General features: G+C 38.0%; 1 protein-coding gene across 1 annotated transcript in view; it reads right to left on the bottom strand.

Moving 5' to 3' along the window:
- Positions 1-24,620, bottom strand: part of Ptp99A (Protein tyrosine phosphatase 99A) — a 482,762-nt gene that overhangs the window by 120,554 nt on the left and 337,588 nt on the right. The window lies entirely within an intron of this gene.

The raw sequence follows: 24,620 nt of genomic DNA on the forward strand, positions 1-24,620 counted from the left end.
GTTTATATCATATCTCTGATATGCTGTAAACATCAATTAGACAAGAAAAATTATTAGACCTCATCTAACCTAATCATTTCCAGGATGCTTTCTCGTACTGGCTGCGTTTGTATTAGATTAGATTGTAACAAGCTCACCATGATTAATGTCCAAAGGAATTATGCGGAATTATGGAAATGGAGCCGCCAGAAGTGGAATGGACTTCCACCCCTACGGCTTCGATGACTTTCAGCTGGAAACTTGGTAGTAGTCAGCAGCATATGTTCCTTTTTATAGCGACGGCCACTCCCCCTGCCCCGGAGCTGGTTGTATCAAGCCACACGAGCCGGAGGTCGTGAAGAAAGACATTTATCTCGGGCTTCCGGTGCGTTTCGGTAATGACGGCAATGACAATGTTTCGTTTGTAAAGGAAATCAATGAACTCGATGTTTTTGCACTTTAGTGAGCACGCGTTCCAATTTGCGATGCTGATGGTTTCACAGGCCATATTGCATGACAAATAGGCCCAGGGTTTGAATCTGGTCGAATAGGGTTTGCAGCTGGGTGAATAGGAGGATCAACTGCTCCGGTGGGTATAGAGCGTTAGTGGTGTAGTTGGATTGTGGTTCCGATTCCTGATCGCGACGACAGTTAAGTCCTGGGGCCAATGAGGGTTCCGAACGTGGTGCAGCAGTCGTTTGCATGTTTGCAGCAGCAGCAGCCAGACGATTGTTGAGTGGCAGCGGTGGAAGCACCGGGATCGGGAGCCGTGGAAAGTTCAGCCGATTGTTGTCGAACGGGCTGGTTATTTGTTGAGGCTTTCTGGCGGATTTCCAATAAATCCACTCATTTCGGGCAGGTCTTGCTGGTGTCCCGATGTGCACCAGAGCTCGAATGTTCTGTAGATCTTTGAAGCACGTTGAGTGTTTCTCCAGCTGGACCAGATACAGCTGGTCTCGGAACCTTCGACTGGTATCATGACGCGTCTTCTTGTGCACCGGTTTGAGTCCATTGGGCATCAGATCTTCTGACAGAGCATCCGTTTCCATGTCCAGGAGTCCTCGCACAACAACCTTGAGTGGTTTGTTGTAGGCACTCACATTTGACCCACCGGCCAGACCAGACCAGAAATACGTGTTTAATAACACGGAGAACAAATTCGTTAAGTTAAGATAACAATCTTAATAGCTACTTTCACTTGGAAAAATATTGTTGTGTGAAAAAATCTATAGTTATTCCAACATTAATTTGACCGTCAACTCAATCACATCTATCTAATAGATTCAACTGTTCATCTTATACTCAATTCAACTATAACTTTGATTAATTATAACAACAGTCAAATGTAATTTATTTATACAATCTGGTTTCAAGTGATCATCATAGATCCACACACTTTTAACTTGTGATGCGTAGAGCAGGCGATGAGATAGCTGGCTCTCACGCAGATGAACACGGTTTAAATCTATGTTGAATGTTCTTGTTCACTTTTTTATGATTTTGCAGTTGTGTTTTTGAGATCGATAAAGAAGCAAAACAAACTTCCTTAATATGTCGATAATGAAGAGCAGTCCGTTAAATAAACATTGTAACATGTTGCTTTCCTTACAATAGTTTTATTGAATCAACTAAAGCATAGTCGTATTTTGAAGTGTGACGTTTATTCATCTACTGAAAAATATAGTTGAGCCAATCGAGGAGCCAACTATGGACTATAGTTGTTGCCCTCTATATATAGTCAAATCAACTATAGGACCGGAAAAATAATTACGCCTGCTATAATTTGTTGTCCGTGAATCGATGGACTTGGAGCCAAACTTAAGGGTTTTTCTTTGAAACAAATTGCTGGATATCCAAACTGCTTTCTAAAAACAAGATAAACTTTACTGGTTTTCCAGCATGAAAAAATTCAGCAAAATGTTGCAGAATTCCTGCCAAATAAAAACACTGCTCAGTAAAAACTTTGTTAATTTACATGTGGCACTTCGATGTATTTTATAGCCTTAGTTGAAACATATAGCGAACATTGATGCAACGGAAGCAGATACAGTAGAGCATCTAGTACCATACTTGGTGTGTTGCTAATTGCACCAGCTATTGAGAGAGTGTTTAGTCTTTGCAGCCTCCCCAGCTTCTTCTGAGCTGATTTTTCATTGGTTTTAGGCCATCAAACCAATGATGGTTTTAGTCCCCATTTCCTGCCAAAAGTTTGTTTTTACATATCCAAAGAGCATTTGTTGCTTTACTGATACTTGCTCTAGATGCGAATTCCAATTTAGTTTGCTGTCAAGAGTAACTTCCAGATACTTGACGGTGTTTGAAAGTTCTATAATTTTCAGTTTAATATTACTTAAGGACATACAACAGTTGTTTTAGATGGATTAATATTCAATCCTTCGCTAGTGCACCACGATGACACATAATTTAAAGCATAAAGCTTAAATGACATAGTCATATTTTCCACGCACTAATATGACTATATCATATGCGAAGACAATAATCTGGAAGCCCAGTGCTTCTAAGTTTTTGAAAAGGTCATCAACTTTAACAGACCACAGTAGAGGTGAAAGAACACCTCCTTGAGGACCCCCTTTTACAGCTCTCACTGTTATGGATGAGCTTCCAAGGTTTGCTGAGATTTCTCTTTTGCTAAGCATTTCGTTAATCCAATTAACTATGCTTTTATCGAACTCATGTTTCATCATTGCGTTTTTCATTGAGTGATAAGATCCATCATCAAATGCTCCTTCAATATCAATGAACGCTGCTAGGGAAATTTCATTTGATTACAAAGATTTTTCAAGTTTTGTAACCAGCGTGTGAAGAGCTGTTACTGTTGATTTACCAGTTTGATATGCAAACTGATATTTATTGAAAGGAATTGTAACCAAGTACATTGATTATATCCCAAGTAACAATTCAGTAACCATTTAGCATCCACTCTGATTTATGATGGTTTTATAACGGAAATGAACAATCCATTTAGTTTAAATATGGCATTTCAAAGTGTAATACATTCCTGCTTAGTAATTCAGCTTTTTGGTGTTTTAAAAACCTTTTATAGTCTGGCAAGAAAGTCAGAAACTGTCTTGTTTTAAAAATAAATTTAAAACAGTAATCAATCCCTCCTTAAAACTGTTCTGTAATTCAAGCATAAACGTCATTAGCAATTGTTTATTAATGTCATGATAAAATACTTTATAAACGTGTTCTATCATTATAAAAGCAACCACTAAACAATTAGGTCTTGCATTAGAGAAAAAAGAATTTATTGTTGCTTTTTAGCCTTTTTAAAAACATCACTAACTCACCAGTTACTTTGTTTACAAATTCAGCTTAAAAGATGGTTCCTCATAGTTAATAAATGCCAAATTTATGACAAGGAAACCTCGAAGGATAGACGAAGTAGGATGAAAAATTCAAGTCGATTTCAGCAAAATTTTCTTCTCTAGAAGAACCAGCACACCATCACCGACTGACCATCTGGCAAAGAAGAGTAAAGTGAGCGGGGCTCTCGAATTCATAAAACATTGTCGAAAGATTAAAAACATACCAGCCTTCTCCAGATCTTGTGAATAGATGACACTCGAAATAACATCCGACAGCAAACCACTGAAATTGTTAGTTAGCGGAGATTAGGTGGTTTCCGATCCATAGCAGCGATTTTATTCGGCGAAAGAATCAACTCTTCGCAAATTTCATTCAAGCGTACATCCCTGCATCGTTGGATGGTGCACCCAAGTAACATTTCAAGTTTTATGAAATACTACAAAGCAACTACAAAACAACATTAATAAAACCCTGGTCAAGGCTATTTTGTCATTAATGCATCCACCAAAACCTCATTAAGACTAGAATATGTCTAGTTGGCCCACCCTGGAGAAGGTTCTGAAGAGTGTATTCTCAAAACTCTTCAGGATTGATTTACTGCAAAAGATTGTATGACGAACGCATTGAGAACCATTTGAAAGCTACAATAAAAGCTATTTAGCAACAATAAAAACCCTTTCAGAGCCATTTCCCCTAGCCGCATGCTGAATCCACTAGGAAAGCATCAATCAAGAAAGAAAAGGATTTATGAATCCGATCTTATCAAAATAATTAAAATAGAAACTGATGGTATAAAAATCTTGTTGAATATTCAAATTTATTAGAATACATAGTTCTCATTAGGTGGCCTAGTTTCAAGTGCCTAATTAAATTTTATGTGAAATGTACGTGAAAACATCGAAAAAAATACGTCTGCCTTCGTAAAACGTCGATTTGACTAATTATTTAACATTGAAAAATAAAATATATTCTTCAGATTGAGCTTGGCCGAGATTTTTTTTTTATTATTTTCGCATTTAAATGTTCGCTCATTGCTAAATTTACCAAAATATAGTTATATCCAGGGAACTATAGATTGAAAATCGAAGCTTGTAAAAAACAAGCAAACTAATTATAACATGGCGGTGGCATAAAAGTTGATTTTCAAGGGTCATTTGTGAAAAAGTTGTTTTGCTGTCTAGAATTTCTTAACAAATTAATAAGGTTTTAAAATGGCTTTTATGAAGAAAATTTGCAGGCTGAATTGTATTTATCTAAAGCTATTTCGCTTGATCCTAACCCGTTCAGATTTTTGGCAGCATTTATGGAGGCAAAGTTGGCTGCAAAAAGTTAAACGTCAAAGTTTGTTTATCTTTCGATATTTAGTTGCGCTGTGGGATCCAGTGTTCTTCCAGGCGGTTTTCTCCCGATGGATTGGGAGCAGTTACTCAGATAGTTTGTTTATTGCAACATTTCGGATTTCGAACAGCTGGAAGCGTAATCGTTCCCGAAAAAGATCCTCTTCTTCCGGATGGTTACAGAAGTGCCCAAGTAACAATTCAGTAACCATTTAGCATCCACTCTGATTTATGATGGTTTTATAACGGCAATGAACAATCCATTTAGTTTAAATATAGCATTTCAAAGTATAAAACATTCCTGATTAGTAATTCAGCTATTTGCTGTTTTAAAAACCTTATATAGTCTGGCAAGAAAGGAGTCCCTTGTCACGTGTTGATAGACGTACATCTTGTTGTTTGTCTTCCAAAGGTCTTCAATGACGTTGATTCACCCTGCTGCAACAAACCATCAGGCAGAACCTTACAACCAGTGAGGTATCTGCAGTCATAGGTAATCCTTGAACTGATGGTGGGTTCTATTCACATCACATTAAATGGAATATTTACGTATTTAGAGAAATTAGTGGCATCGCGAGTGATAATGTGCGTGAAAGAGCTCCGTACGATCGGTGTTGATGTTGGTTCGCTTGCAACTATTTTTGCAAAAAAAAAAAAGTGTTTTCGTACGAAATTGATATCGAAAGTGTATCAAAAGTGCGTCTGAACGTGTTTCGCAGTTGGGTGTGGTGAAATTCGTGAACTCGCGGTTTTTTTTCTTTTCAGTGAAAATTCCGTATCACGGGTTTGCGAGAGGAAAATAAGCATCGGGAATGTTGGGGCTGTTCATTAACTACGTAGACAGGATTTTTGGATTATTGACCCCCCCTCCACCTGCGTGGAAAATTGTCCATACATTTTTTTTTTATTTATGTGGGCCGTGCATAATTGCCAATGCGACGCGACCAATTCAAGAGAATCTTATTATTTTTTATTAACGTCGCTTAAGAGTAGAATTTAATGAAGGCATAAGCGCTTTTCGTAGCTTTTTTGTCTCCAGGTTTAAAAGATCATCCATAGTTGATATATTTATGTGTATACTTGTAAATACTTATTTGATCAAATTCGGAATATGATAAATGAGGGAGCTTATTGTGTTCGCGAGTCCTCCGATAAGGTTGGATTTATTGATTTAAATCTTTAAGTTTATTTTCAGTTATTCGATCATGGAACATTTTTAGAATAATATTTCACTTTTTTTCAGCCATCTTTCAGGAAAATACAAAAACATCGTAATGCATGATAACAAGTGCATGAAAACTGCTAACTTTCCAAATAACCTTGATTTTTCTGACTATTGATTCATTCTTAAAGTTTACCAATATTTTCAAAAGCTTTCCATATTGCGTTAAACAATTCCATGGTGCATAATAAAGTGTTTGTTGCAATTTAAATTAAATATCAAAAGTTGAAATCAGTTAAATGTACTGAGGTTAACTAAAATTGAGCTAATTCCTATTTGCAATACTTGTTTATTTCTTATTCATTATATTTTATATATTGCATGATTAGTAAATTATTTTTATTTCATATATTTAAAATCCCATTATATCATTATAACTATAATTTTTATTTACAGAAAATAGTTGTCCTGCAGATCCTTAATGACCAGAAAATAGCAAATCATTGTTATTAACATTTTATTTTATTATAATATAATATGATCTATTTTTTTCAAAATTTGGATTACCCAGAGAATAAATTGAATATCATCATACATTAGGCCAATGTTTTTAAATTGTTTTACCTTTGCAGAATTATTCATGGATACTTGTTTTTATAACTCTTGTATGCTTAAATAACCTCGATCATTTAGCAAATTGATTCTTTACTTAAATTGTGAATTCATTAAATAGGCAAAGTTGAGTTCAATCATACCATGCAATTAAAATATTCATTTATAGCTTGAGTTTAGAGAAATTGAGTGACTAAAATCGAGGTTGTTTGTATTTTGTTATATTTTATTGATTATATATCGACGAGATATATCTTTTTATTTATTTATTTATACAGTAACCCCTCCCTATCGTTAGGACATCAATTCAGCTTATCGTTTACCAAAATGAACTTTGCTGCAAACCCTACCCTCTTATCCAACATCCCAGTGATTCTTCGTGGAAGTGCAGAGGATTTCTCGGCTTCCATCAAAGCGAGTGTCACGTCAACACATTCCTACCCATTCCTTTCTTTACCTGCGTTCGGGCGCGGCCGGCGCTGGTATTGTCTAGTTTGATATCACCAGTTTTTACACATTGAGGATGATTGCTAGTCCCAAGCATCGTCTATTGGTTCTTTGTGTAAGTACAGCTGATCTGGCAATAACAGAGTAGCAACCGTGGGCGGTCAATCATGCTCATGCTCATGCTTGTATAGTCTGGCAAGAAAGTCAAAAACTGTCTTGTTTCAAAATAAATTTAAAACAGTCATCAAACTCTCCTTAAAACTGTTTTGTAATTCAAGCATAAACGTCATTAGCAATTGTTTATTAATGACTTGATAAAATACTGTATAAACGTGTTCTATCATTATAAAAGCAACCACAAAACCATTAGGTTTTGCATTAGAGCAAAAAGCATTTATTGTTGCTTTTTAGTATTTTACTCTGCTTACAAATTGAGCTTAAAAGATGGTTCCTCATAGTTAATTAATGCAAAATTTATGACAAGGTAATCTCGAAGGATGGACGAAGTAGGATGAAAAATTCAATTCGATCTCAGCAAAATTTACTTCTTTAGAAGAACCAGCACACCATCAACGACTGACCATCTGGCGGAGAAGAGCAAACTGAGCGGGGCCCTCGAATTCATAAAACATTGTCGAAAGTTTAAAAAACATACCAGCCTTCTCCAGATCTTGCGAAAAGATGACAACCGACAGCAAACCACTGAAATTGTTAGTTAGCGGGGAATAGCTGGTTTCCGATCCATAGCAGCGATTTTATTCGGCGAAAGAATCTACTCTTCGAAAATTTCATTCAAGCGTACATCCCTGCATCGTTCGGATCGGATGGAGCACTTCTGTAACCATCCGGAAGAAGGGGATCTTTTTCGGGAAAGATTGCGCTTTCAGCTGTTCGAAATGCGAAATGTTGTAAAACAGTATCGCAAACTGTCTGAGTAACCAATCTCCCAATCTATCGGGAGAAAACCACCTGGAAGATCCACAGCGCAACTATTGAAAGATAAACAAACTTTGACGTTTAACTTTTTGCAGGCAACTTTGCCTCCGTTGGAGGCGAACCAGCCCCAGGCTGAAAGCCTCCCTAATAAAGATAAATCAATCAATCAATCAACTTTGCCTCCATAAATGCTGCCATAAATCTGAACGGGTTAGGATCAAGCAAAATGGCTTTAGATAAACACAATTCAGCCCTACATCTCTGATCACGCCTTCCTTCGGATGGGAAGTAAAGCCGTTGGTCCCCGGTTCATGAGTTGATGGGTCGATAGGTAGGGTCCAGGTGTGGGTGCTGCCTTCCTGGCACGTCGGTAGCATTGGTGCTCAGCACGGAAAACAAGATCGACGGAAAACACAAACCAAAGGAAAAAAAATATATATATATCTATTTCACCCCGATGATCTGTTTGCCCCGGGATTACAGTACTTCGAAGTTCCATGAGTTTCCCTAATGTTTACTAATCTGTTTCTCAGAAGCTCGCTGATTTTTTCTGAAGATTCCCTTAAATATATCCAAAGCGCCTCTGATCTTCTCTGAACATCTTTTAAACTTCTCTAATATTCTCTCTGAGACTTTCTGAGGTTCTTTGATTAAACCGCAGATCTGTTCAAGAAGCTTCAGAGGGTAAAACGTGTGTTGGTGGTGTCGTAATTAAACAAAATGGCACAGACCTCTACTTAAGAGACACTGACGTTTTTCGGATGGGAGTGGTAGCGGCCATGAGTGGTCTTTTCAAGAGAATTTTTTTACGACCATATCCACGCAGAAAAGCGATTTCATACGGCTTCAGCATTGCAAGAGAAAATCGTTTTGTGGATTTTGGCAAACAAAAAACAACAGAACACCCTTTACAGTTGCCGTGTAGGTACTCCACCAATGATGGTTTGTCGATTGTTTTATTCATCCTCGAGTGGCCACTCACACTCTGTCCTTCGTTATCTGACTGCTCGTCGTTTCCTAGCTCTTCAACAAAGCATTCGGCTTGTGAGATCATTCTGCTTTCACGCAGTTTCCCACCCCTTCTAAACATACAGCAGATTGCCTTTACGGTTGCTAAAAATCCTCCAGCGATTTATGGTTTTATTTGAGAATAAAAGAAATGTAACATAAAAAGCATGCTTTTGTTCGCTGGGGGCGTAAGTTATTTCAACCCTCGAACGCTGGCTATCAAGAGAAGAGCAAAAATTGAATAAAGAATTCACTGCCTCTGTGCGATCGCCGCGCCGGGTGTTTGTTTTATTTTGAGGTTATGTTAGTTTTTTTTCTCCTATTTTTATGGCAGCGTGATGCGCGCGAAAAAAAACGTGCCTACCTACTGCTGCTTACCACCACTGAACGTGGTTGTGAAATATTTATTTGAATACGTGGTATATGGAGTCCACGCATGGAGGTTTTATTTTTGCGCTACTGTTTCGTTTTCTATTAAACGACGGACAGATGAGCAATTTAGTTATTCTCTGGAGAAACATATTTTATGGTAGTTCTTCGAGTTGAACAGGTGCTCCCGTGCTGTAAATCATGGAAGGATAAATGTACGTAAGAACAATAGATGCTGGAATCACTGTCAAATGGAATAAATGTAATCGAATAATTACATTGAATTATTTACTAATAATTAGGCGTACAAACTTGTCGATTCTTTCTTTATGGCCAGGTAGATTAAAAAATCCCCAGGCCCAGTTTTTCTGAAGCAACTAAGTTGCTATCTCTTTTTGTTGGAAAGTTATTAACAGTTCGTTAAGAATGGTCATGTCCTCAAAAGGTGGTACGTCCCCCTACAGATGGGAGATTTGTGCCTCGCCTACAGTCTTTATCACAATTTACCTGACGATAAAGGGCCACCCACATTAGATCCGTTTGCGTTGCGTTGACGTTAATTTGACAGTTAAACAATAGATTCAGCTGTCATTTTTCCGCAACGCGTTCGATCCGGATCTAATGTGCGTGGGCCTTAAGGGTAGGAAAAGGATAGGACGGAGAATTGCATAAACGTGCATGGACCTAAGGCTGTTTACCACATTGTACAGTGGTACAGAATGCAGATTTAGGCGAAAGATATTGACAAACTTTGTGATGCAAAAATTTGCGCCTTTTAAAGATCTAAAATTATTTCAAAACACCTTTGCTGAGAAATTGGAGATAAGAAAACTAGAGCAAAACAACTATTTTTTTAGAGACACCCTAGCTCAATTCAAGAAAATAGATCTAAATTGCTCAATTTAAGAGATACAAAAAAGTTTTATTCAACAAAGTTCCTTGAAATCAGCTCAGCTATAACTTTGCCGAAGAATGTATACCTTAATTTATTAAAAAAAAGTTTGATTTTTGATTTTAATGATAACAAGAACCACCCTAGAATTCATTGTCATACAAATGAGGACCTAACTATAAGGAACAATTTTGTTCAAGAGACTTTCAGTCTAAAGTTTCAATTTCAGGCTTAAAACATATCATTCCACCTAAATCTGCATTCTGGACCACTGTGCATTGGGTTACAAACAATAATATCTCCCAACAAACAATTTTAGCTACAGAATAGCTTATACAGGTAAACATTAGCTGTATAAGCAATTTTTTGGTTGTATAGGCCAATCTGCAGCTAAAATTGTTTGTTGGGTCTATATTCTTTAGGTTAGGTTTTTTTTTTTAAATCAAGCTAACTTAATTGAAGCATCAAAGTGACGTTTGAATCACAGATGACTAGTGGGTGAAAATGCTAATAACGTTTTGATATCTGCCAAATTGCATGAATTTTTTTTATTACATCATATTTTTTTTGTAATTGCGGATCTTAAAACTAGGTGTCGCATGACCAGTTTTGGCTTTGCTTCGATTCGCCAATACGTGTTTACCAGATATTCGGAATCGAAGTTGTGCTGCTGTACGGCAGTAACATATCAAATGATAATACGTTCCATAGCGGGATTCACAACTATCGCACAAAGAAGCTGCAACTTGTTGAATTTTCACCTTTGCCATTGATCAATAAAATATTTTTAAACTAATTTAATCATCAAATTCATCAAGTTGTATCACAAGTATTTGAGTATATTTTGTAAAAATTTCAGTCTTTTTGATGAAGGTATTCTGATATATCTTGGAATTTTTAAAGATAATTAGATAATTCCACGAACTTCGGCATAACTTCCCTGAACTTCAGCAGAACTTCCCTGAACTTCGGCAGAACTTCTCTGAACTTCGGCAGAACTTCGCTGAACTTCAGCAGGAGTTCCCTGAACTTTGACAGGCCTTCTCTGAACTACGGCATGAGTTCCCTGAACTTCATCAGGACTTCCCTGATTTCCAAGAATTGAAATGAAAGGACTTCCTTGAACTTCAGCAGCCCTTTCCTGAACTTCCCTGAACTTCCCTGAACTTTAGCAGCCCTTCCCTTAACTTCGGTAGAACTTCTCTGAACTTTGGCAGAACTTCCCTGAACTTCGGTAAAACTTCTCTGAACTTCGGCAGGAGTTCTCTGAACAGTGATAATATTGCCCTATAGTTCGGAAAAACTTCCCTGAACATTGGCAGAACTTCCCTGAACTTCAATATAACTTCTCTGAATTTTCGCAGAACTTCCCTGAACTTCAGCAAGACTTCTCTGAACTTCGGCAAGGCTTCCCTGAACTTCGGAAGAACTTTCCTGAACTTCGGCAGGGCTTCCCTGAACATCATCAGGACCTCGCTGAAGTTCGGCAGGCATTCCCTGAATTACGGCAAGACTTCCCTGAGCATTAGTAGGACTACCCTAAACTTGGAATCCTGGAATTGAAGTTGTCATTTCAGTAGTAGAATTATTATAATTATACAATAATATTGTGTTTCCGAATATGTCCACAATTTTAATACTTCCCATTTTTCTAATATGCAGTGCTTGTTGGTATTGGTGCATTTCGAATTTGGGTGTGGTTTGAACGGGTGTGGATTCAGTATCAACGGAAAAGCATTAACTTTCACCTTAAGTCGGCAATGTCTTGTCAAAGCTTTGACAAGATTGCTGCAGATTTATTTTGAAAGATGTATCAAGTGTTTTGCAACTAATTTAGATACGATTTATTAAATTGTCACAGCGGTCCTGATTTTTAATGTGTACTTGTTTCAGATGCAAATCAGTTCTGATCTGTAGACAATCGTAAAATAGATCAATTCTCGATGGAAATTTGCAAGATGTGCAATAAAATATGTATTATTTTGAGTTCCGGCAACCGTCATTATGATGTAAACAAACGGTTTGGATGACATATCCTCTCGTAATCGTTTAGCGCACTCTACATTGATGGTGCATCAAAAGAGGTTATTATTTTCCTGTGATGGAAGAGAGGACAGTATTAATTGAATTCAGTTCCTCAAATTTAATTCGACACGTGACTACTAATTTTGACAGTGAACTGGCTGAAGTAAGTGCTTTGATAGCCGCTTGGCTATCATAACAGAAGTATATAACTTAACCCATTATATTTTTGTGAAGTACAGATTGCACTCCATACATAATGCCAAATATTTCTGTCTGAAAAACAGAGCAGTATCTACCAAGTGAGTACGACTGCTGCAGCCTCAGCTCATGAGAGTAAACATCAGCACCTGCTACCTACCGGAAGTACCATCAGTATAACATATAATGCTATCAGATATACAACTTCCCAGATAACCAGAGCTTCCCTCATCCCGTAAGGGGAATCGTGAAGGAAAGCTACTATTGAGTGTTAAATCACTTGGAGGAAGCATGTACATACTTGTCCCATTGAATCATACGCGGTATCAACGAAGTGTGAGTGGAATTACGATTCACAGGATTTGCATCACATAAGCCAAGTACCCAGAGTCGGTATGCACAAGATAATGCATCTTGTTCCAGATGTGTTTGCAGAGCTTCAGGTGTGGCAGTAGGAGTTGAAGAGAACGCTTCGGACAAATCCAAAGGCACATCCGTTGCAGGCAGGGCTGGTAAATGACATTATCTTTCACCAATATTCTTGTTTTCGTTCGAACCGTTCGAACTTTACAAACATTTTTTGACGTAGGGTTACGTCTTTAATTTCTATACTGGGGTACACTTTGTGAAAACCAAAAAAGGAACATGAAACAAAATTATGAAAGATTTTGGACATTAATAGCTCAGCTTCCTCTGGATCAATTTCAATAATTTTATCACCAATCGATCTGAAATATGTCTAGGCAATGCTTCCAACTGATGATTTTTAACAAGAAACTATTGAAAAAGTGGTAATGTCAAGCATTTACCAAAGTACAAATAAAAAGTGATAATTTTTTCACTGTTTCAATGTAATAAACGTTGTTCCCAAACGCAGTCGTCATAATCAAGTACCACTTGGTTGCACATCATTCTGCTTTAACCTGAAAAGATATAAAACAACGCTGTTGTCTAGATTTAACTCATTTTCGCTTCGGACGCCGTGGTGAGCAGACAGCAGAAGCAGCAAAAGCAGCAAAAGCAGCAAACGTGTCTCCGGTCTGATCCACGAGGTGTGCTGAAGGTGTTCTTGGAAAATGTGATCCGTGATGCTGTCACCTATACTGCACACGCCAAGCATGAGCGGCCATCGATGTCGTCTACGCTTTGAAGCGACAGACGAACTCTGTACAGTTTCGGAGGTTAAATCATCACCAACTTTGGCAACAAAACGGTCCTTTTCTGGGCCAACAAGCTTATTACAGTAAAACAGTTAGAATAGAATTTATTGGTCTGTTGGTTCATATTCAGAACCACATGCCCCCAACGACCACACAAAATGCTCTCCAGAGTTGTAATCTTGTAACCAAACTTGGAAGCAGGGGTGCAAGTGATTTTGATCGATTCTCTTCATCAACTTTCTCTTTAAAAAACACTACAAATTTGGTAAGCCTACAAATCAAAAACGGAAAGAGTTAAGATAATAGATGATCGATCAATTAAAAGAACTAAATTTTCTTCACATTTGTTCCGTGCCCTAGCGGTCCTACGTCAAGCTCCCGTTCGTGCCCCTAGGCACAGACCCTTCTACTGTTTTTTTTTTTGTATGGTTCGAACGGTTCGAACGAAAACAAGAATTAGAGTGTAACCATAGAGGTAACTTTAAGACTAGTAGGTCCCGAAGAAACGTGCTCAACTTTTTGGCTCAGCTCTGGTACTATCTTCGGTCCCAAGCTAATCGATTCACCCCTCGAAACATAGGAAAAACCAATAACCCCTCATTTTATCTGTCAAACTTTCATAGCGAATCAAAACAAACATTGCGTAGTACTAGAATTTCGACTAGAATGGGATACGTTAATCGTTTGCTTGGGACCAATAGGCTAGTCAAGTAGTGAGCCAATTTAAAATCGTTAGTTTCGTATTGATTGTTGATGCCACTCAGGGCTTTAGCATAGGACACTCATCCTGCTTGTTGGTTTGTTTCAACCAGCTAGGTGCCAACCCTATCTTGTTTGCCTTGCCTTGACGAGAGCTAACATCGCTGCGGACCCGCGAATTGTGGGCACCACTAACAGCTCATAATTTGTAAACAAATAGAAGATTCCAGCCAGAATTTCAAAAAAGGCGTGACTGATTTTTTGATATTCTTAATATTTTTGCTTACATTTTGTAAAAAATAAACTTAGAACTCATAAAGCATAATTTTCTGATTTTCTACCACGAAGTCAACCATTTATATGGCATAAAAGGAAAAATATTTTCATCTGATAAAAATAAGACAATCCAGTTGCAGTTCATACTTGAATTGTGACGTTTCAGATGTTGGTTTCAATAACATGGCGGTGTATCAGCCAGCTGGTTGCAATAAGTTTACCCGTCTGGTTTGAAATCAACCCGAACAATGCATAATGCCCTAACTACATTTATCGATTATTGTAATGATTTTTTCTTTGGAACGCCCGCCATGTAAAATCGTTTCGGACTATTTTTGACAAACAGCTATTATCTAGCACAAACACCGCCAGCGACATTTTTGCAGTCAAGTTATTAACGAAAGAGAAAGTCGGTGAAGAGAATCGATCAATGTAAATAGGCCATAATCTATATTATATTTGTTACATTTGGTTTGAATGCCCTCAATGTGATCTTTAAAAGTTAATTTTTGGTCAAGTACTAATCCAAGATATTTCACTTGGCCACTTCACTGAAGTTGAGATTTGGAAGCGTTGGGAGAAATCTTCCATTTTTGCAAATAAGAATAGAAAATAGACTGTTTACGTATTTTCTGCAAATAACACGAATACTTCTTCCTTTAGCGGAAATGCCTGTGTCATCAGCGAACAAATATTTGTGGCAGCCCTGAGGCAAATCAGGAAGATCCGAAGCGAAAATGTTATACAATATAGGCCCAAGAATGCTACCCTGAGGAACTCCTGCTCTAAGAGGTAGTCGTCCAGATTTGGAATTTTGATAATTTACCTGCAGAGTTCTGTCAGTTAAATAATTTTAAACTAATTTCATAATATAATGTGGAAAATTAATCTTATTCAATTTAGCAATCAAACCTTCATGCCAAACACTGTCGAATGCTTTTTCTGTCTAGAAGAGCAACTTCAGTTGAGCAGCCTTCAGATTTGTTTGAACGAATTAAATTGATAAGTCTTAATATCCTGATGAATGTGGGCGTCTTAGTGGAATACCTGTACAAAGAGAGAGAGAGAGAGAGAAAGATTAGTAATTTCCATTTAATTCCACTACCTTATTTGCTTATCCTTGACAGATACGTGTACTTCGTCTACAATGTGCAGACTTCTTCAGTGTCTTGTACTAATTAGTACAGTATTAGTCGTAGTATTATTACAAGACACTGAAGACGTCTGCACATTGTAGACGAAATACGCATATCTGTCAAGGATAAGCAAATAAGGTAGTGAAATTAAATGGAAATTACTAATCTTTCTCTCTCTCTCTTTATAACTCTTAATAGTTGATGAGTAGTTGAATGCCCATGGTGAAATCCAAACTGCTGCAAAAATTGAGTTCGTATCATTATATTTAAAATTATCGTTTCAAAAACTTTACTTATTGAAGAAAGCAACATTATTGGGAGGTAGCTAGAAGCATCAGCTGGAATTTTAACCGTATTCAGAACTGGAACAAATTTTGCATTTTTCTATTTATCAGGAAAGTATGTCAAATGGAAACTGTTCTGTTATAAAATTTTACCAAGGAAGACAAGGTACTCTCTGGGAGTTTTATGATGATCGTCCAAATCAGTTCCCCAGGAATCATCAAAAATGTTTTCCCGAGAGAAAATATTCAGATAATCCCGAGCAACCTGATTCTCAATAGGACTAGTAAGACCCAAACTTAAATTATGGGAACTCTCGAATTGCTTAGCAAGTTTCTGAGCCTTTTCCGAATTGGTGATCAAAATTTTACCACCTTCTTTAAGCGCTGGAATAGACTTTTGAGGTTTTTATTTTTCAAATTTTTTGTGAGGGTTTGAAGCTCGGGTCTGATTTCCAAACATTACACAGCAAAAAATAAATTTTAATATTACATCCAAAAGGATGCACTTCAATCATGTCGAAAATCTCATGTAATTTTTATGGCCACAAAAATAAACAATTGCTGTAAAAGCAGTGTAATGTCAGTTCATGCACTGTTTTATTGATAATTTTGTCCTTTTTGGCAAGCAATATTACAGCATATTTTCGACACGAGTTAAGTGCATGCACTTTGATGTGATATCAAAATAATTTTTTTGCTGTGTACTTTCAAAAGTTTTGTTCCTCAGGGCAGAGAATCGCTTTTTAATTTGTTTTTGCAAATCCCGCCACATAACATACTCATACATTGTTATTCACATCGTCGTGATTGTGCACTGCTAAATTTGTCGATTTTTTATCACACGGGCTATCGTTATTCGTTTTTTTTCCGTTCGTGAAAAAGTTATTCAATCGGACATATTGTAGTGTATACTGTTGTGTAATTGTCGATATCAGACTAGCATTGGGCGATCTTGAGAATCCAATTCCTCCTTGCGTATTAGAGCATCTCCACCGCTGTTTCTAAATCACTTTTGGAAACTGAGTCAGCATGACTTCCGCCTGTGATCTATGCGCTAAACCAGTTAAAGGCGATGAAGAATCCATCTCCTGCATGGCTTTTTGCGACAGGATGATTCACCTAAAGTGCGGCGGCACAAAGCTGAATAAGGCTTTTTTGAATATTGTCCACACTAGCCCGAACCTGTATTGGATGTGTAACGAGTGCGCCAAGCTGATGAAATGTGCTCGGTTCAAAACTGCCGTCTCGTCGTTTGGCAGTGTGATTAATTCTATCACTGAGAGACAGGAAATCGCACACGCTGAGCTTACGAAGGAAATGGCTAAGCAAGAACAGCAGATCGCTCAGCTATCGAAACGAATCGCATTGACAACTCCGACAAACTCCGATTTCATGCGTCAACCGCCATTAAAACGGCGCCGCGATGAAGGCTCGCTCACTAGCAAACCACTTGTTGGTGGTTCTAAAGCAGTAACAGGCGACAATGCCTTTACCGAGGTCCTTACTGTCCCTGAACCCACCGAGCTGTTTTGGCTTTACCTTTCTCGTATTCATCCTAGCGTGAAATCTGAATCAATCGAGAAGCTGGTCAAAGGTTGTGTACAGTGTGAAGATCCGATTAAGGTTGTGCCGCTAGTGAAAAAAGGATCCGACATCAGCCGTATGAGCTTCATCTCGTACAAAGTCGGAATGGATCCCAAACTACGCGAAGCTGCTCTTAGATCGGATACATGGCCGAAAGGAATTTTGTTCCGTGAATTTGAAGACGGTTCAAAAAACATGTGGTTGCCTCGTTTGAACACGCCTACCATCACGATCTCTCCTATTCCGGGACCTTCCGAGTTCTCAACTCCCACTTCCGGACTAGACCCAGTCTGCTGATTCAGAATTGGATTTTGCGTTGTGAATTGGAGCGCTGTAGACCAGAACGCACTGCCTGTCGCATTATGGGAGACCTCGAACCACTCGATCCAGTCGCGCTAGCTGTTTCCCGCCATCAAAGCCGTTCTATTTCCTGCCATCAGAGTCGTTCTGGCCCTGCGGTCGAGTTCGGTGGTGAGGTCTCCCAAGCATCGTCGTCAGGCAAGTATGCATACATTAGTTACAGTCATTTGCCTGATCAGTTTCCGTGTTCCAGTACAACGCTTCATGATGTTTACACGATTTCCAAGAATAATGCTGCTACCTTTATTGCTTCTGGACCACCACCGAGACGCATCGTGGATAGCACTTTGGAAGCCCCTGATTTCTCTGCCTCAGTCGCGCTTATTCCAGCTAGCGCTCTGCATAGTCGTCTCGGCCCTGAGTGTAGATGTAGGTCGGGGGTCTTCCAACCAGCTATTACTGGCAAGTATATTGACGATTCAGCTTCTCCTTTGCCTGATACCGCTTCAACTTCTAGCTGTGTTTCCGGTTCTGCGATCTCCACACTAGCCACATCATGTCCATGCATCCGTCCTGCGCTTGCTGCAGACATCGGCCATCATCATCGTCCCGGTCCTGTGGTCGGTGATGGTATCGGGGGCTGCCGGCCTGCAACCTCAATAAGCCAGGCAGTAACCTAGGACCGCTACTATTTTCGATCTTTTTAAACGATGTCGCCTAGCTGATACCATCAGGATGCCGCGTTTTCTATGCAGACGATACGAAAATCTACAAAATTATTAAAAGCCTCTCGGATTGCTGGGATCTCCAGAATATGTTAGGTATTTTTGCTGACTGGTGCTCAAGAAATTTGATGAGTCTAAGCATAGAAAAATGTAACATTATTTCCTATCACCGAAAAATGTTTGACTATGTTCTCTACGGACGCTGTCTTGCTCGTGTAGAGCACATAAAGGATCTCGACGTTACCTTGGACTGCAGACTCACTTTCAGAATCCACTACAATGACATCATCTCCAGAGCTAATCGACAATTGGGCTTTATTTTCAAAATTGCCGACGAGTTGCGACCCGCTATGTCTCAGGTCACTTTACTGCCCGCTTGTGCGATCCTTATTGGAGTCAAGTTCAGTTGTTTGGTGCCTTTTCCATGCTAGCTGGATCACTAGAATTGAATCCGTTCAACGAATGTTTGTGAGATATGCTCTTCGTTTCCTCAACTGGCGTGACCCAACGAACTTGCCACCGTACGAGGAGCGTTGCCGTCTCCTGGGAATCGAGCCATTAGAGGTGAGACGGACGGTCGCTCAAGCTATGTTCGCTGGAAAGCTGCTTACAGGTGACATTGACTGCCCAACACTGCTGTCACAGCTAAATATGTATGCCCCTGAGAGGTCTCTTCGTCAACGCGACTTTCTGTTTTTGGAACCACGGAGCCGGAATTATACACAACACGAGCCAATTCGAGCAATCAGCCGGCAATTCAACAACTTTTTTTATATGTTCGACTTCAATGTATCAGCTGACGTGTTTCGTCATCGGCTACTTGACCTTTTCCGTACCGTTGACCGTAACTATTTAGTTTAAGTTTTATTCATTTAGACAGTAATTGTCAGTTGAATTTTTCAATAACCAATAAACAATAAACAACAATAACATTCATGGTATGATCGCGAGTTCTTTAATATTGCCTCTTACGGACATTTTTCAGACGGATCAAGAGCTGAAGATCATTGTCTCTAATAATATAATCGAATTTTGGTACTGAGACAGCTCTTGTTTCAACTATAGAAGTAGTCAGAGATTCAAGAGCACAATTAATTTCATCTTTGGTTTGCAAAGGAATGGTTGGATCGTAGCTATATTCCATAAATGTTCGATATTGCTCCCAATCAGCTCCCAATCGTAAGTTGTCCACATTTTGTTTGAACAGAAACTCCCAAAGTTTCAAAAACTTTGGTTTCAAATGAAGAAAGAATTTTATGTTTGATTCGTCTATGAACAATGATGTCAACGCCACCACAGGGTCCATCAAGACGATCATTTCTATAAATGCAATAATTGGCGTCCCTCTTAACCTTATGGTCAGGTTTAAGGAACGTTTCAGTTATAACGGCAATATGCACGTTATGAACATTCAAAAAGTTAAATAGCTCGTCTTCATTATCTTTAAGAGATCGAGCATTCCAATTAAAAATATTTAATAATCCATTACTAAATTTCAAAATCTTGACAATATAGTTCGCAAGTTTTACTCCCGTTTTAATAGCATCAAACATGGAGTTAGTTTTAAGTAACTAGTAACTTTTGAAATATCCCAAGAATTAATTTCTTTTCCCAACAGCTCTACTTTCAAATATTATAGAGCTTATTAGGAGCAATATCGAACATTTATTGAATATAGCTTTGATCCAAACATTACTTTGCAAACCAAAGATGATATTAATTGTGCTCTTGAATCTCTGACTACTTTTATAGTTGAAGCAAGAACACGCGATCCTGTCATGAAAATTATCTGGTGGATTTCCAAATTCAAATTAAAAAGTCATTCTATGTTCTAAGGAACAAAACTTAAAGCTTAGAAACTTGCTTAGTAATTCGAGAATTCCTATAATCTCAGTTTAGGTATTAGGGTCCATGCATTAATTATGTCACGCTAAATCAAGCATAAATTTACCCTCCCCGTATCTTGACGTTTTTCCTATACCTAATGCATTGCTTGTCATAAAATCTTAGACCCCCCCCCCCCTTAGAGCGTGACATAATATATGCATCAAGCCTTATTAGTCCTATTGAGAATCAGGTTGCTCGGGATTATATGAATTTTTTTTTCTCGGGAATATAAATAAATCCTCCTATAAAGGGTGATACGATCAAAATTTGGTCAATATCAACTTGACGTATTTCTTTCAATTTTGCATTTAAAAAACCTGAACACCCCTCATTTTGAAGGTGTGTGTGTGTGTAGAATGTTGCTCCTATTTTGATTTTGGAATTCACTCTTCAGTTGTCAAAATGCCGTCCAAGCAAGAAGAGCAGCGTATCAAAATTTTGCTCGCGCATCGCGAAAATCCGAGCTACTCGCACGCAAAGTTGGCAAAATCGCTAAAAGTTGCCAAATCAACCGTTACAAATGTAATTAAAGTGTTTGGGGAACGTTTGTCGACAGCCAGGAAGTCTGGATCGGGAGGAAATCGAAAACCGGAAGCCGCTGAGACGATAAAGAGAGTTGCCGGTAGTTTCAAGCGAAACCCTAACCTCTCTCTCCGAGATGCCGCAAATAAGCTGGGTGTATCGTCTACAACCGTGCATCGAGCCAAAAAACGAGCCGGACTATCGACTTACAAGAAGGTAGTGACTCCAAATCGCGATGATAAACAAAATACGACGGCCAAAGCGCGATCCCGGAGGCTGTACACGACGATGCTGACGAAGTTTGACTGCGTGGTAATGGACGACGAAACCTACGTCAAAGCCGACTACAAGCAGCTTCCGGGACAGGAGTTTTATACGGCAAAAGGAAGGGGAAAGGTAGCAGATGTTTTCAAGCACATGAAACTGTCAAAGTTCGCAAAGAAATATCTGGTTTGGCAAGCCATCTGTACCTGTGGCTTGAAAAGCAGCATTTTCATAGCTTCCGGGACTGTCAACCAAGAAATTTACGTGAAAGAGTGTTTGAATAAACGTCTGCTGCCTTTCCTGAAGAAACACGGTTGTTCCGTACTGTTTTGGCCGGATTTGGCATCTTGCCATTACGGTAAAAAGGCCATGGAGTGGTACGCCGCCAACAACGTGCAGGTGGTTCCCAAGGACAAGAACCCTTCCAACACGCCAGAGCTCCGCCCAATTGAGAAATACTGGGCTATTGTCAAGCGGAACCTAAAGAAGACCAAAAAAACTGCTAAGGGCGAGCAGCAGTTCAAGGCAAACTGGCTTTCTGCGGCGAAGAAGGTGGACAAAATCTGATGGCAGGGGTCAAGCGTAAGGCCGGGCAATTCGGATTTGGAAAAGCGGAAGCCTAACTGAATATTTTTCCTGAATTTTATACTAATTGAACTTGAAAAAGAAATTTAATTTGATTTTTTAAATAAACGATTTCACCGATTTACACGCGTTTTCCCTTGACCAAATTTTGACCGTATTACCCTTTAAACAGGAAATCCAGACATTGCTTGAAGAATAAACTTCCGATATTTAAACATGCCTCCCTGGTACAATACTACCGAGGTACATAGAATTTCAAATGTTGAGACTTTAGAACAAATGTCAAGCAAAATAATAGAGAATTTCGGGCAAAGGAATGCAACGATTAATTCCCTTCATATTTTGATAAGATTATTTTCGCAAATTTTCTCACACACACGTCTCTTACCGATGATATGTGCTAACCTCCCAAGTAACAATTCAGTAACCATTTGGCATCCACTCTGATTTATGATGGTTTTATAACGGGAATGAATAAACCATTTAGTATAAATACAGCATTTCAAAGTGTAAAACATTCCTGCTTAGTAATTCAGCTTTCTGCTATTTTAAAACCTTTTATAGTCTGGCAAGAAAGTCAAAAACTATCTTATTTTAAAAATCAATTTAAAACAGTTCTCAATCCCTCCTTAAAACTGCTCTGTAATTCAAGCATAAATGTCATTAGCAATTGTTTATTAATGTATTGATAAAATACTTTATAACCGTGTTCTATCATTATAAAAGCAACCATAAAACCATTAGGTTTTGCATAAGAGCAAAGAGCATTTATTGTTGCTTTTTAGGCTGTTTAAAGTGCATCATAAACTCCCCAATTACTCTGTTTACAAATTAAGCTTAAAAGATGGTTCCTCATAGTTAATAAAAGCCAAATTTATGACAAAGAAATCTGGAAGGATAGACGAAGTAGGATGAAAAATTCAAGTCGATTTCAGCAAAATTTACTTCTTTAGAAGAACCAGCACATCATCAATGACTGACAATCGAAATAACAACCGACAGCAAACCACTGAAACTGTTAGTTAGCGGAAATTAGCTGGTTTCCGATCCATAGCAGCGATTTTATTCGGCGAAAAAATCAACTCTTCGAAAATTCCATTCAAGCGTACATCCCTGCATCGTTGCATGGTGCACTTCTGTAACCATCCGGAAGAAGGGGATCTTTTTCGGTTCGCAAACTATCTGAGTAGCTAACTCCAATCCATCGGGAGAAAACTGCCTAGAAGAATCCTGGGTCGCACAGCGTAACTAAATATCGAAAGATAAACAAACTTTGACGTTTAACTTTTTTCAGACAACTTTGCCTCCATAAATGCTGCCTTAAATCTGAACGGGTTAGGATCAAGCAAAATGGCTTTAGATAAATACAATTCAGGTTGCAAGTTTTCGTCATAAAAGCCATTTTAAAACCTTATGAATTTGTTAAGGATTTCTTGAAAGCAAAACAACTTATTCACAAATGACCATGAAAATCAACTTTTATGCCAACGCCATGTTACAATTAGTTTGCTTGTTTTTTACAAGCTTCGATTTTCTTTATATAGTTCCTTGGATATAACTATATTTTTGGTAAATTTAGCAATAAGCAAACATTTAAATACGAAAAAAAAAATCTCCGCCTGCCTCGATCTGAAGAATATTTTTTTTTTCAAAGTAAAATAAATAGTCAAATCGACGTTTTACGAAGGCAGACGTATTTTTTTCGATGTTTTCACGTACATTTCACATAAAATTTAATTAGGCACTTGAAACTAGGCCACCTAATGAGAACTATGTATTCTAATAAATTTGAATATTCAACAAGATTTTTATACCATCAGTTTCTATTTTAATTATTTTGATAAGATCGGATTCATAAATCTTTTTCTATCTTGATAAATGCTTTCCTAGTAGATTGAGCAAGCGGCTAGGAGAAATGGCTCGGAAAGGGTTTTTATTGTTGCTAAATAGCTTTTGTTGTAGCTTTCAAATGGTTCTCAATGCGTTCGTCATACAACCTTTTGCAGTAAATCAATCTTGAAGAGCTTTGAGAATACACCCTTCAGAATCTTCTCCAGGGTGGGCCAACTAGACATATTCTAGTCTTAATGAGGTTTTGGTGGATGCATTAATGACAAAATAGCCTTGACCAGAGTTTTATGAATGTTGTTTTATAGTTGTTTTGTAGTATTTCATAAAATTTAAAATGTTACTTGGGCTCTCAGTATGTTCAAACTTTCTTACAAAAGATAAGATTTAGTTTTTGTTTTTAATTTTACGATGTCTGTTACTGACAGGTACAGAAAACCTGTTTAAAATACTGAATTGCCACGGTAGTAACTATGAAAAAACATTTAGATATATATCATAGCAATTAAGGCTGGTAAGTTACTGTAGTAGCTGGAGCACCTAGGTTATAATGAAATGTAATGTAATTTTAATTTGGAACAAATAAAATGCTAAAAGAGTAGAAAGTTAAAGCATCTCAGTTTGGTTGAAAAATGTGATTTATTGATTGAAAACTTGTTGCCGATTCGTTCAAGCATTAAGATCTTTCACCGCAGTAGTCAGAACTACTTCAAACTAGAGGAACAGGATTGTTTTGTAATGAAAGGTACACATTGTAGTCCTTTTTTAATGTGTATGTCTTGTTGATAGTTACATGACTCGGCTTTATCCACCGAGGATAATTTTGAAACATGGAAAACATTAATTATAGGTTGTTATGTTTCATCTATGTGATAACTAATTGTTTCAATCAAAGTGTTTTGTTACTTCATACGTGAAATTTGCGATTTTCAGAGTTGGGAGAAAATGCTATACTAATATTAACATGAAGCTTTAGTGTGATCTAGCTAATAAATTATCACTCTAAAGCTCCATAATCTCAAGGGTATAAAGAGCGAGACCTTTCAATTAGAATC

Source organism: Ochlerotatus camptorhynchus, unplaced genomic scaffold (genome assembly GCF_037179485.1).
Source record: "Ochlerotatus camptorhynchus isolate MF236.1 unplaced genomic scaffold, CSIRO-AGI_Acam_v1.1 ptg000087l, whole genome shotgun sequence".
Taxonomy (NCBI): Eukaryota; Metazoa; Arthropoda; class Insecta; order Diptera; family Culicidae; genus Ochlerotatus; species Ochlerotatus camptorhynchus.